Source organism: Erpetoichthys calabaricus, chromosome 5 (genome assembly GCF_900747795.2).
Source record: "Erpetoichthys calabaricus chromosome 5, fErpCal1.3, whole genome shotgun sequence".
Taxonomy (NCBI): domain Eukaryota; kingdom Metazoa; phylum Chordata; class Cladistia; order Polypteriformes; family Polypteridae; genus Erpetoichthys; species Erpetoichthys calabaricus.
In genome coordinates, this window is record NC_041398.2 from 170,896,727 (window position 1) to 170,912,333 (window position 15,607).

The window sequence follows — 15,607 nt, forward strand, 5'->3', positions numbered from 1 at the left end:
ATTATGATTTTTTATAAGGGAAACAAAATTACAAAAGAAAACCCTTGGACATTGATTCGATAGGAACGGCCTACTCGGAATCACTGTCCGAATAGTAATTATGTGGTAGTGTAGGAGCATTTCTGCTTCTCTCCGTTCACAGTCCGTCTCGTTTTCACGACGCTGTTGTTTCTTCTCACGATCTCTTCACAACCTTTCTCCAATCTCGCAGGTTGCTTTGTGGCAATCCAAAGAGTAAGGCAATATACATGGAGCAATGGTTATAAAAGGGGGACACATAGGTATCCAGGCTCTTTAAAGCATAAATAGGGATCACTTCACTGACATGTGAGCAAGCCACGGTACAACTGTGAGACGCGCAGCACTCGCCGGCTACAACGTAACAATAATAATTTCCGGAACGTGCTGTTACGATGTCATTCATTTTACCCACATGTCTTTCTTTCATTCATATTTTACTTAGGCACGTACCTTTTATCTTCGGCAATCTCATTCTCTAACCAGGCCTCAGGAGCTAACCAGCGTAACACTGTCCACCACCCCTTTCGTTATTCCGGCACATTGTTGACATCCGTGAGTAACAACAATGTACTAAACTGGAAGGTGGTCTACGCATGCGTCGGAATTCGGGACAAACAAAAATCAAGATCCAAATGAAGATTATATATAAAGATTAGTTAATTTAAAGCACAACAATTTGTTTAGTTTGAATGTCTGTGTTTTGAGGTGTGACTGGAGTACTACAGTCTTCAGTAGTGTAAGCCTGGAGGAGATTCTTAATGCAATGCCTATGTTTTAGCTGTCTCTCTACTGCCATCTAGTGCTTCTTCTTCTAATTCATTCACGGACAAACAAAGATCAAGATCCAAATGAAGATTATATATAGAGATATATATACTGTATATTAGTGCTGGGTGGTATACCGGTTCATACCAAAAACCGTTTTTAATTTTTTTTATGATATGTATTTTTTTTATACCGCAACACCGGTTTAAATTCCCTAAACGACGTTTGGAACGTGGCGCAGCGGGAAACTGTTCAAGTGGGGACCTTTTTCACTGCTACACCGCTAAACACAGATTTGTTGCACTAGGGCTCTTTTTCACTGCTACACCACCAAATAGGTAGCGGCAGGTAGCATAGGTATTGCGCAGTGAAAATGGACAGAGAACATTCCGAAACTGAAGCCGACGATAAAGTTGAACATGATGAACAGAAGAACTTTTGCCGAAAAAAAGGAGTCACGTCCGTCGCCTGGAGATACTTTAGTTTTAAATGGTCAGATGTGTAAATACTGTTTTTATACTACTGGATAATACTGCAAGCCAAGTTGTACTTGTTTTCAATACAGTGTAATGTACCTGGGTACTGTGTAATAGTGTGACGACATGTTGACTTTATTCTCGACATTTCCACTTTAATCTTGATGCTTATGATGAGAATAAAGTCGACATGTTGACTTTATTCTCGACATTTCTACTTTATTCTCGCCGTTTATGTCAAGATTAAAGTCGACATGTTGACTTTATTCTCATAATTTGTCATTAAAGTAGAACATCGTAAACTAAACTTCATCGTAAAATGAATATTTAATTTACTAGATTTTCTTAAACTCCGCCATAAGTTATATAGCACATTAAATGCTTTGTGTTAAGTGATTCTTAAACTGACTTCTTCTTGCACTAAGAGGAGGCGCCGGCAGCGATCGCCGCACAGAATACATTCACTTCATGATCTTCCTGCTCTCTGAACATTTAGAATGCTAAGATAAATACTTAATATAATTTTCATGGTGAAATGCATTAAAGCATGCATTAATCATATGGGAACACGGCGGCGTGCCTGCCTTGCATTTGCATGTTTTTCTGGTGGGTTTACTCGGCGTGCTTCAGTTTCCTTTCAAAGTCACGTAGGATGTGGGGTTTTGTTGTGCTATATTGACCCTGCTAGTGTATGTTTTGCTTGTATTCATCCTGCGATGTGCTGGCGACTCGTTCAGAGATGGGCGCAACTCTGAATGGATGGCATAATTAAACATGTATAATGAAGATATTTTTAAAGTTCTGAACACTCCGTGGGCTAAGTTTATAACTAGTTTTAATTTCACAAAGATGCTTATCGTGTGGTGATTGGTTATGTGGTGAAAGAAAAAGGAAGGATAGGAACTGGGGTTTTGGTACGTCAGATAGAGACAGCATGCATGCAATAAAGATAGCCCGCTCAGAAGAACATGCATTGAATTCTGTGTTCGTGTCTCCGACCAGCAGATCACAAACCCAACATTTACACAATATTTAAGTTAAACCTGTGCGATAGCTATTCATACATCCAGTTTTTTTGGAGCCTCGTCACACCTGCCACAAAGTTCTCTACACTGAACATACACCTGGGGACCCCTTACTGCGAGGGAGCAGCACTACCGCCTCACTACCGTGCATGTGTAATATCTGCTTTAATGCATTTCATCATGAAAATGATATCAAGTATTTATCTTAGCATTCTAAATTTTCAGAAAGCAGGAATATCATGAAGTGAATGGATTCTGTATGGTGATCGCTGTCTTCTCTTAGTGCGGAGGAAGTCAGTTTAAGAAGCGTAGTGATTAACCACTGGGTCGGGGAACATAACACAAAGCATTTAATGTGCTGCATTAATTTATGACGGGGTAAATTAAGTAATTGATTAAACATTGATTTTAGGAAGAAGTTTAGTTTACGACATTCTACTTTAATTATGAAGTAAACTATGAGAATAAAGTGGAAATGTCGACTTTAATCTCAACATAAACAGCGAGAATAAAGTGGAAATGTCGACTTTAATCTCGACATAAATGGCGAGAATAAAGTGGAAATGTTGACTTTGTTCTCGACATATAGTTTGTTTTTTTCTTCCCAGTATAGCTTAGCTTGAAGCAAGGTCCATATTAATGCAGTTTGCCTAAATGATGGTTCAGTTGGTAAAGATGTCATCACCAAGTTGCACTTGTTTTATTTTATTTTAATTTGGTGAATACTGTGTAATGTACCTGGGCTTGAAGTCTTGAAGTAATAGTGCAACTATCAGTAATAATACTATTATTTATTTTATTGTTATTATTTATTAGTTTAAATATTATGCAGTTTAATGATGATAAAGTTGTTTAAAAAGTCACTTTAATGTGTCAATGGACAGAGATTGTTAACATTAACAGAAAGTGTAGTTGGTTTACAAAAAATATTTACTACCGGTACATATTCGGTGCAATACGATTTTTGACAAGCACTTCTGGATATTTTACTAAGTCTAAATGCCTCTTTGTATGGTTGAAAATATGTTGTCAAAATTATAGTTTGTTTTTGCAAAATTTGTTCAATAAAAAGGTTCTATATTTTGACTGCATCTGTCATGCAATGTGATACCTTGTCCATTAGTGCCACCCCCTTGAAAACTATCACTTTATGGGGCAATGCAAAACTGTATTAATACTTGTGTGCACATTAAAATGTTTTTTTTTTGTACAATGTACAATACTCTTGATAGTGGAATAGGTTATTCTTAGCCAGTAATTGCAGTGGAAAATGTGGTTAACGTCCACTCATGCATGGGGAAAAAAATACCGTCGAATACCGTGAAACCGGGATAATTTAAAAAAAGATATAGAATTTTGGTCATACCGCCCACCCCTACTGTATATATATATATATTGTAGCAGTAGAGGTTCCGATCCACCTCTTGAACCCTCAGGTACCACTCCAAACACCAGGTAAATGTGCAAGACTCTTTTATTTTACAATAATCACGTGCACAAAGCACCCTCCACTCCACAGTACTCATATAAACAATTCTCTCTAATAAAGCACAAATAAACACTCCTCCTCTCCCAGACACTTCGCCACCCTACCTCCCAGCTCAGCTCAGTGTCTGGGCTTTCCCAGAGTCCTTTTATACATGCTGACCAGGAGGTGTTCCTGCCCAACAGTCCACAATTCCTTATTCCTTCCGGGTCAGGGTAAACAGTCCTTATCTTCACCCCAGAAGCACGTCGTTTCTTCCTGTCCCGGGATTATGACGCACTTCCGGGTTATAGGGCATATATGAGACCCCGGGCCTCCCGACAGCGACTCCCAGCGGACCCCAAGGTATCCAGCAGGGCTGTGCATAAAAACTACATAGTCCTTGAGGCCCTGCTGGAATTCGGGGCTCGTCCATGCTGTCGGGAGAGCTCCTCCTGGCGGCCTGGGGGTGAGGGCTGGAATAGGAAGCCAGCCATCCATCACAATATATAAATATATTGTGACACTAGAGGGCACTGTCGCTCCTCAAACCCCGCAGACAAACGTCCAAGACACCAAGTAAAAGCACCAAGTAATATTTTAATTTCTTAAGTAAAGTGCACAAAGCACCACACATGCCACAAATCAACAATAATCAATAATCCCCCAACATTTGATCTTGTGGACCTGCAGTTCCTTCCAACAACCACACTATATATACTGTATATCACATCGTAAAAGAGAAAAACAAATTTTGAAAATGAAATAGGTATGTAAGGAAAAATGGACAAACATTTGCCCATTAAGAAACTAGCAAACATTTTGGTCAGAGAAATGCACTCACATTCTATGTCATATGCCTCTTATATCACACAAAAAAACTAACAGATCACCAACACCATCGAAATGTAGTGATTTCAATTATTTAACATTAATGTAATTGGTCCATTGCATTTCTAAGTAGTGAGTTTTCAAAAGCTACAATATCATGAGATAGACATCAATATTATAACTATAACAACAATATTAATTTCTATAACTCATTTTCATATAAAGAAAAAGTTTCATGCAAAGAAAAGCAAAAATTAAGTTAGATAAGAATAATAATACATAAACAGTATACAAAAAATAAATAATGTGCACTTACTTCAGACAGACATACTGTATAATAAAGAGAACTAAAACTAAAAGAGAAATAAGAGCTCTTAAATATAGATTTTTATTTTTTAGGTCTTTAAATGATGGTCTAATGATAAGGTCAGTTGGCCAGGGTGGACAGAAAAAAACATACCAACATTTTAGTTATACTTTAAAACACATCCTCAGCTATCATTAAAATGTGGAACAGCAACAAGACTTTCTGGGGATTAAAATGTCATGTGAAACTGATTAACAATCAAAAAAGAGACTGATTAGAAGGTCCACCGTGAATCTAGTGGGCAACTCTGAATGAACTTGCGGCTTTTTAGTTTAAATGCTGTTTCATTCTAAGAATGTTTGATATGGACAGTATCCTAAGGAACACGCTGTTGTGGCCTGTATTGGAGGATGTCAAAGGCCAACCGCCACTCAGAAAAGTAATAAAATAAAACAAACTACACAATCTGTGCAAAACATTTGTTGAAAACTAAAATAAAAAATAACAAAGCACATTTTAGCCAGAAGTCTCTTAAGGGCTATTTCTGTTAGACGGACACAAAGGTACATTTATTATTTGACGACAAAGCAGATTATGGAAAACAAAGATGGATCCTTCAAGAAAACCCATTGTCATCTTGAAAAATGTGAAATTAAGACCCTTCAACTTGACTGCAACCCTAAGCAGAGAGCCTATTCCACTGAGTAACTTATTCACAGTCCACAAGTGGAGTGCCGACCAATAAAAAAAAAAATAGGCATTGTCAATAGAATTCTACATTGGTACAAACATATTCAAACGTATATTATAAACATATAATTTAAACATAAGGCAATAATTCAAACAGAAGGCAATTCTGTCTAATATAACCATAGTGGTGTTCGGATTTATATAACGTATTGCTCTGCTTTTACATTGTCTTTAAAATTAAGAATTTTTTTGACTTGTAGACTGTGGTTTGCTATGCCAAAACAAATACCTCCAATCCAAATTTTTAATGCAATTTCTGTGTAAACTGCATGAATTCATACAGCACACTTATGTATTCTATACAAGGAAAAACTAACAATATGTGACTGGTACTTTAAGTTCTGGAAATTGACTGTAATATACATCTTAGCCAGCAAGTGGTGTCTAAACTTTAAAGAACATGATTTGACCCCGGGTGGCACGGTGGCGCAGTGGTAGCGCTGCTGCCTCACAGTTAGGAGACCCGGGTTCTCCCTGCATGGAGTTTGCATGTTCTCCCCGTGTCTGCATGGGCTTCCTCCTTTGCTCCGGTTTTCTCCCACAGTCCAAAGACATGCAAGTTAGGTGAATTGGCGATTCTAAATTGGCCCTAGTGTGTGCTTGGTATGTGGGTGTGTTTGTGTGTGTCCTGCGGTGGGTTGGCACCCTGCCCGGGATTGGTTCCTGCCTTGTTGGCTGGGATTGGCTCCAGCAGACCCCCGTGACCCTGTGTTTGGATTCAGCGGGTTGGAAAATAGATGGATGGATGGATTTGACCCCAGAAAGAACTGCAGATTCGTAACATAAATGTTGCAAAGGGTGGTCTCTTTATTGGTTTTTGCCAGACCAAAAAGGAAAGTTTTAAATAAAAAGAGGTTGAAGGGCTGATCCTTCCTGTCATTGACTTCAAATGAGGATAACACAGGTCCAGAAAAAGGAAGAATCTCTGATCACCAAAAGTGACCAATCTTTCCAAGCAGTGCTTTTCTTTATCTATAAAACGTAATCTTTGCATGTTATTATTTATACTTTATGCACAGTTTCAATTTTCAAGACTTGGAATTTAGCAGATACTTCTCATTATCACTCAAGTTTTTGAAGTATAATTGTTGACCTTTGGCAACTCAAGGTTGGAGCAAGTGGCAAGAAATGCTATGTTGTCATCAATCAGCAGAGAAAGAGCAAAGTACACGTTATGATTGTGTGAATGTACGTACACGTGTCTTTAAACCAAAATCTAGGTTCATTTTCTGTTTTTCTTGAATCAAAAAGTTCTCACGATATTTTTCTTATGGCCCCATACTATAGTATTTCTTGGAATGTATTTTATTTTAAGGTTCTCTGAAGGAATAATGGAGTTTTGTAAAGAAACACTATAGTACTAAAAATAGTTATTCAATAAATGTAACAAATTTAAACATATTAATTACTAGAGGGCTTCGCCCCTTGATCGCTTCGCTCGCCAACCCCCCCCAGCCTGCACTATGCACCAGCCACTTTGCGTCTCTGCTGCTCGCATATGTGGATTTCACTTTCACCAAATAACAAATATTTTAATTCTCGCGGATACGCCTCTTCATTGGGAAGAAACACTACTTTTCCCTGATGGCAACACGAATTAGACGATCTACAAGTCTCCGACTTTAACTTTAAATCCAAACAATATATTCAATCTCTTTTTGCTGTTCCATTATTTCACTGAATAATAATTTCTGTTTATTTGCGCTTATGCAATTTTTACTATCAGTTTTTTTGAGACCTTCGAATTTTAGTACTTTCATTATCTCTATCCTGCTCTGCATGTGTATCGCGTCAATGTTTTTGAATTCTTTACGATGTTCTACTTTGTCATCTACTCTTTGTCTTTTATTTCCGGCCCCAGGAGTGGCTAAATCTCTTGGCACAAAATCTTGTCTTGCCAGACTTGAAAGTATCTCCCTGAAAAAGTCACGTCTCATTCCAGGCTAAAAAGTCTCGTCTTTTTTCCAGGATTTTTTTATTATAATAGAGAGATATCATTTATAATTACTTTTAACCTCTTCACTTTCTCACCTGAGTAACACTAGGTATCTCATCTAGTTGTATGTTACAACAGTGTTTCTCAATGTTCTCAATGTAACTGTTCACGTGACCCACCAAGGGGTGTGATCGTTAGACCTTTTTCCTCATTGGTGAACTGAGTGCTATTTTCAGAACTAGAGGTTTACCAAGTGCAATCGTCAGAGTGGCAACCGTCATGACTCACTGTGCAATGCACTTCACAACCCATTACCATTACAAAAGAATAGCAACTTGCGACCCATTGAAGGCAGCCCACAACCCAAAAGTGGGTCATGACCCAGTAGTTGAGAAACATTCCATTAGAGTACTTCACTGTGCTCACTGGGGTGTAACATGGTATAATTGACAGGCCTGTTAAGCATTCATTTCTTTAAAGAAGACCTTCTTTGATAACAGGGGAAGAGAACTTACTTGGTTCTAGCCATTATGATGAACTATACCAAGCATATCTTGATTTAAAAATCTGCTGTATCCACTTTCTTGGTTTGCTAAACATTCCTATGTGGGTATAATTGATTCTTTGTGCTATACCTATATTATAAAATAAACAGAATTATGCATTGCCTACAAAATACTTCCACTGCAATTATCATTTAATATATGTTAAGGGGCAGAATCATTCTACACTTTAATATGCCCATACAGCATAAAGTACTTCTCATTTTAATGATTCCTCCAAAGTAGGTAACTTAAGAAAATGTCTCTCTTCAAATAATTGGCTCTTTGTCACATACTAGGTGGTTTTACATTGTTTGTCTTCTCCATTTCAGTTAAAGTAGACGGACTACCAAGTTTTATAACTCCACTGGGGGTCATAGGTTGGGGCAGGAGGTCACTTCCAAGTCTTGGAGGCCGCCTACAATACCGCCTCAAGCACTCGACCAGCACAAACTGCAGTGAAAGAAACACAAATGCAGAATGCTAATTTTATCATCATGTCAGAGGGCACCTTCGATCTCTTTCAGTGGAGGTCTCTCTTTTTCTACCTCCAGATGTGCTTAAGGAAATACTTAATATATAAATGACAAACACAAACTTTCAAGCGTATTGATTTAAGATAGAATAGATAAGACTAACAGTTGTGGGTGTTTTACAATACATGCACTGTATGAGATTGCTCCAGCCTATAGAGGTCTATAATATGGCTCAGTGTCTCTCTCTCTATTCCTATATATTTATCAGGGTGGGACATAAAGTGTAACCATGAAAATACTTCCTGATGTGATTAAAATGGGACCACCCGGTGCACAACTCATTCTAGGACTTCCTCCACATGGAATTTAGTATAAATACAGTATATGCATGCATTCGTACTGCTGGCTGTAAGCAGAAATGTGGTTCTGCAGAAATATTGAAATACAAACTTAATTCTTTATATGAATATTCTATAGAAATGAGAATTTAAAAGGAATACATTTAAATGTAAATTATTATTATTGTTATTGTTTAATTTCCTCAGGCAGATAAAGAGCAGCATAGTTGCGCTCACACACGTATACAGTAGCACAGAAATTAAAGTAGCAGTATTTTTCCTCACATCTAAAAGATACATGCTATTACAATAAACAAACATCCATCCATCCATTTTCCAACCCGCTGAATACGAACACAGGGTCACGGGGGTCTGCGGGAGCCAATCCCAGCCAACACAGGGCACAAGGCAGGAACCAATCCCGGGCAGGGTGCCAACCCACCGCAGGACACACACAAACACACCCACACACCAAGCACACACTAGGGCCAATTTAGAATCGCCAATCCACCTAACCTGCATGTCTTTGGACTGTGGGAGGAAACCAGAGCGCCCGGAGGAAACCCACACAGACACAGGGAGAACATGCAAACTCCACGCAGGGAGGACCTGGGAAGCGAACCCGGGTCCCCAGGTCTCCCAACTGCGAGGCAGCAGCGCTACCCACTGCGCCACCGTGCCGCCAACATGGGGAGATGGTGATGTAATATGAAATGACCAAAATATAACAAAAACCATTGACTTATAGACAGAAGGTAAAACAAAGAGTTTTTATAAATTGAAGATTTATTAACAGAAACTAAGAAAATAGTAAAATGCTCAAAACAGGCAAAAAGGACTTGCCCAAGAAGGTAATCCGTATCTAACAAGTCCAAAAACACAATTCGGAAATCAGAATCTTTAAACAGAAAAAAGAAATTCAGCAAAACTAGAAAAACCCAAAGAAAATATAAATATTTACAAACTCCTTAAACACAATGGGCTCCTGATTTGAGCCCACTCGACTAGCCAGAGAGTGTGGTTCAGGAGTGGTAAGGTCAGAATGGCCCCGCCTCTTGGGTCTCCACCCACAAAGCTCCCAGAATGGAGGCACATTTAAGAAGATAGTAAATTACACACATTAGAAAATACATAAAAATGAGCCAGGAGAGAAGCTAGAAACATGATTGAAACCAGGAGATCAGTTATAAAGAGTGTCTAAGCCAAAATATGAGTCAAAACATTAGTCTAAAGACAAAACCTAAGGTCAGTAACACCAGGAATTAAAGAAAGAAATGTAAGCAGAAGAAATTAGATGCAGTTCAGATAAGGAAGTGTTTTCATGGGTGATCTTTACTTCTGTTGCATCATAATAAAAGGTCACATCGCTAACATCTGGTGTGTTAGCCTAATAAAGGGAAACCAAAATAGTGACAACCGTGAGTTTTGAAAATGACAAATGAAACAGTTCAAAAGTTATTTCCTAATTAAAATGAGAAGGACTAGGATTCATTGACCCAAAAAAACTTAAAAATGAGAGTAAAATACCTGAATTGATACAGGAGCTCCTAGTGAACCAGGAAAAATGAACAAACACCTAACCAATAAATCTGTTATGTAACAGCGCCATTATCCTTAAACACACTTACACCAGCTTTAAGGTCAGAGTTGTGGGTGGGCTGCCTGACTAAGCAGTAATTACAACTATCGTGTGGGCTTGTCTTGTAGTAGGTGTGTCATGCAGATTTCACTGTGTAAATAATGTGAAATAAACATGCATTCCAATTGGCTGCTTAGTGGAGTGCCTGAATCCTAGAGTTCTGGAGGTCTGCCAGTAGACCACTTACCAGAAGAACATACCTGAAAACAAGAGACACATCACTTTACTGCTCCACCATTCTGGTCTAGCCAAGATATAAACACTACTACCACAGAAGTTGCTGTCATTTGTTTATCTAATATTCATGGTAGTGAGAACACTGTCACAAATCCAACCTTTTTGTCTTATTCAATACTAGCAAATAAATGGGGTATCCAGGCTGAAATTCCAACTCTTTATTCTCTCATTTTGTGTTGTTTTTATACTTTTTACACTTTTTGTGCCTGCATGATATGTATTTCTGCAAAGACGCACAGAAAAAAACGTATATATTTTTATGACTGTAATCATTCTTCGAATTTATGGTATGAAAAATAAGGAGCACGCAGGAAGGAACTGAGCCGCAAACCAGAAGAGTAAATCATCTGTCAGTCTTTTTCATGGCTGCACTTGTCACTAAACCGGAAGTCAAAACATAACCTGAGACCTGATTTTATCCCCCACCAGCACACCCTGACAAAGGTGTCTCTGTATTCACTTCTATAGTCTGGGGAACTGGGAGGAAAGAAGGACAGCCACTTTCTACAGAGAAAGAAAGAAATGGAGTGTAGAAAATTATAGAGATGATCTATATGCTCAGTATGTTTACATGCTCTGCATTTTCTTAAACACAGCAAAATAATGGGGAGTCCATGATCCTTTCCAGTTGTGCATTTGGGTATTTGAATTAGAACGTAAAAGGGTGGGGATTCAAAATGGCCTCTTAATATGATGTTATTGTGATATCTGGGTAAGGATACAATAGTATTATATTTTTTATGTTTTGCAATAAGTATTTGATTCAATTCTGTGATGCGTTGTGAGTCACCCTTTTTTATTTGACTGAAGTTAAACATCTGTACAGGCAAAAAAAGAGTCTGTTAGACCTAGTTAGTAAAACTTACATTTTAAATTGTGAAAATGGATTTCTAGTGTCTTGACATTCTCTAGTGTAATACAAGAGGTCTCTTCTGTAGTTGCTGAAGCACACAGGTGTCTTAAGTAGCACTTTTAGGTGACTACTAATATAATTAATGAAGCCCCTGAGAGTCCTAACAGACAAAGATGAAGGTAAGAAAACAGAGGTCAATAGAATAGAAAACAAAAAGCAGACAAACCAAAAGCAGGAAAATGAAAAAAATGACATAAAGAAAGAAACATTAGAGAAGGCCGGACAAAGCTGAAACCCTAAAAGACTGCCTGACTTTCCTTGTTTAGGTAGGCCAGAGGAGCAGCAGGGTTGCATGTCAAAGACAGGTTATAGAATACATTAAAAATATTTGATATGATATGATAAATGTTATGTTATGTACTGGGAGCATGTGCTGGTACAGCGTGTTGCTGCACCCAGCTCACACCTTCATACTGGAAGGACCAGGAGAAAGAACATATTCAGAGCATAGATGGCAGCCCCTCTGGGTTGCAGCGGTACCTCGGACTCCCACAGAGCTCCATGGCAGTTGGTGTTTGGTGCAGCCCTGTTGGGTTCTGTGGGCACCACCAGGGGGTGCTGCAGGTACTGTTGAGCCCTGTGTGGCAGCAGTTCTGACACACCCATAAGTGCTGCTAGAAGAAGGTCGTCAAGCATCTGGAGCACTTCCGGGTGCCCTATAAATGGAGCCAACCACCAGTATTCCGGGAACCAGAGTATGTCCTTCATTTCTGTAAAGAACGCAATGCCAGGGAGCAAGTACCGCCTGCTGGAGACACTGTCATCACTTCTCTTGACTCATGAGGGAAATATATGCTCACCTTTTCTAATGTCTGTCCCTGAGTCTGGTCTCAGAATTTTCAAGTTACCCTATGTGTACCTGTGGCATTCCTCCTTTGTCACTTTTTGGTATGCTTGTTTGACTTAACCTCTCTCGCCCAGTGCTTCCTCTCTCAATCGTGTTCCCATAAAGCCTGCTTCTCATTTTGATGGGCCTTGCTTGCCTCCTGTGCACGTTTTGGCTACCACCAATGGTAGACAGGCCCCCATTACCTGCTGTGAAAACATCATTTGTACTTCTTGCAAATACTTCTCGTTTCTGAAGGCGGTCCGGGTTGCTTCTCATTATTAATTAGAAATTCAATATTTCTCTGTAAGTTATTCGTCCTTTTGTCATTGAGACATTCCATTTTAACACCTTTTTTGTAAAAATAAAAAAAATGTCACAATCACCCTGAAGTATTGTGTCATCATCCATTCCAATGAGCTACCAAAACCAAGCTGACCGATTAGATTACTTGAAGGGATCTGACACATGCACACACAAACGCACACCCACACGAATACACACATACACACTCAAATAATAGTGGTTTATTATATAGCAAACTATTTTTTGTGATAGTTTATGTTTTGTAATATAATGTAAAAAAAAAGATTACAAGGAGTTAATTGTATGAATGAGAAATTGGGAAGCCTGTCTCAATAGAAACAATGAACCCCACCTCTGTTCCCATGTCCTCCAAATTCTGGAGTCACTTTATTATAAGCTATGCCATTGAATATATGCACCCTTTCCCTGATGGTAAAATCAATATATTAGAATGGGCACATTTACTTTCTGTAACAATATATAGTAAATGGAAATTAGACAAAACCATTAATTTTATTTTCTAGTGTAACAGGTTTTGTACATTTCATTGACTTTTTGTCACAGAAACGGTTTGATTGTTTTTCTTAGGACTGAAATGACACTTCAACATTCACCTATGTAAATATGGTCAATCACTGCAAGCTCAATAAATCATTCACATAACCTTCAAATATCTCAAGCTGCCTGAAAATGAAAATATGTGACTGATCATACAGTACTTCTGTCTTGCAATTATTATGTTAATAAGATGAGTCACAACATGAATCAGAGTAAACTGACATTTACTGGCAACAGAATAAAATGAATGAATAAAGAGCATGTTGAAACAATTCAGCTTGCTAGAACACTTCTTAATATCAGGCGCCAGGGTGGTGAGTCTTTATCGGAATTCTAGTTAGCTTTTCAGATGAAGACACACATTAAAATATTACTTTCTTCTAGTGTCTTCTTTCCAACGATTATTTTTAGTATGTGCAAATTGATTATTATAAGCATGGTAAAGGGTAGCTTCCTTTTTGTATGTCCTATTTAAAGCCAAGCGCCTGAACCGTTGCATTTTACCCATATATGGATAGGCAGAGTTTTATAACTTAGATATGATCTTCTCCAGTTTAAACAAAAAAAAGATCAAAGGAAGATTTAAATTTTAATAACTGTATAAGAAACAGTATGTGTTTCACTATCCTGGCTCAGGGAATTATGCTTAATTAGATGTATCAATGCTTTTGGGAATATCAGGCCCAAACGAGGTCACACAGTCTTCTTTGTTTAGTGCCAAAGTGGTTAATTTTCCTTGAACTTCCAGGGATACACTTGATGGCTGCTCTCTGCTAAATTTCCAGAAAAAAGTAAAGTTGAAGAAGAACGCTACAAACAAAGGATTACAGGGAAACTGAAAAAGTATTGTAATGAACAACAAGCAGCAAAAAATATTCCTTGAGCCCAGGGCTATTCTGACCTCCTACAGCCATGAATTGGATTAAATGGGTTTGAGAATGTTAAGTTTTGATTAACAAAAATGTAAGAATCCTCGTAGAACCATGGGCGGAAAGCATTAAGAGTAAAAGAAATAGCAAATTATATGAATAAATAATTTAATGAATTTATTTAGCAAAAAGAACCAAATGAGATAACTAAGAGAGAATCACTGATCTGCTCCAATCTGCTCCATGTTGAAGGATTCTAAATCGAAGTAGTCAGATGTGGCATCATTAAGTGCAAACAAAACTCTTTGGCCAGATGGAATGTCACCATAGTGCTGAAAGTAGTGACCTTTTTTAAATCTTTAGCAAATATGACCAGTAATCCATTCAAATGGGAAAAGTACCTGATGGTGCAAAAGTTGCAAATATGACTCCATTTTACAAAAAGGGAGACAAAATTAATTTTCATATCTACAGACCAACAAACCTTGAGGAATGCTCTGACATTTGTGCTTGAATCACCAAGAGGGTTTAATCACCTCTTGGTGGGTCACAAAGACACTTACATGGGAAAACGTGGGTCATCGGAAAGGGTTGATAAACACTGCTCTAAATGACAATGGAGATCCTGTCATACTAGTTGGAGAGTCGTTTTAAAAAGGAAACTGTAGTAGTAGATAGAAGCTTAAACTTCTTTTAAAACATTGATATGTTCGTGTATGTTAGATCATGTTAGATGTTTTTGATTGTGAGCTGGACAGCACAGGTACATTACATAATATAAGCTAATTCCACATAGTGTGAAGTAACCAACTGAGCTGATATCAAATATGATCTTACTGTTTCTGATCTACATTAACAGATTCAGACTGTGGTATATGTAGATAAAACTAATGGGATAGCAAATGTGGAAAGTTTTTACAAAGACATTACAAAACAGAGCATTCCCAAATCTGCCTACTCTAAATGGAGCCTACCCCTGCAGCACTGAACATAAGTCATTCCATCGCTGGGACAATTTGTAATCACTAATTAACCTAACAGGCCTTTGGGGTGTGGGATGAGGCCAGAAGACCTAAAGAAAAAAGCCATGCAGTCACAGGGAGGACACTGATGCACAGAGAGTTTACCAGGAGCAAGATTCAAAACCCAGGGTGCTGGATTTGTGTGTTCATAACATTCTTGTTTTTCATAAAATGTCCAGAAATAATTAAAAGGCTAATCCGATGTTTTGCTCTTCTTTGCACTTGCTGTATAGTCATCTTTTTTGTCTTTAATTTTTTTATATGTGCACATTTAGACCAATTTTTAGGGGTTTTTCATTTTGATA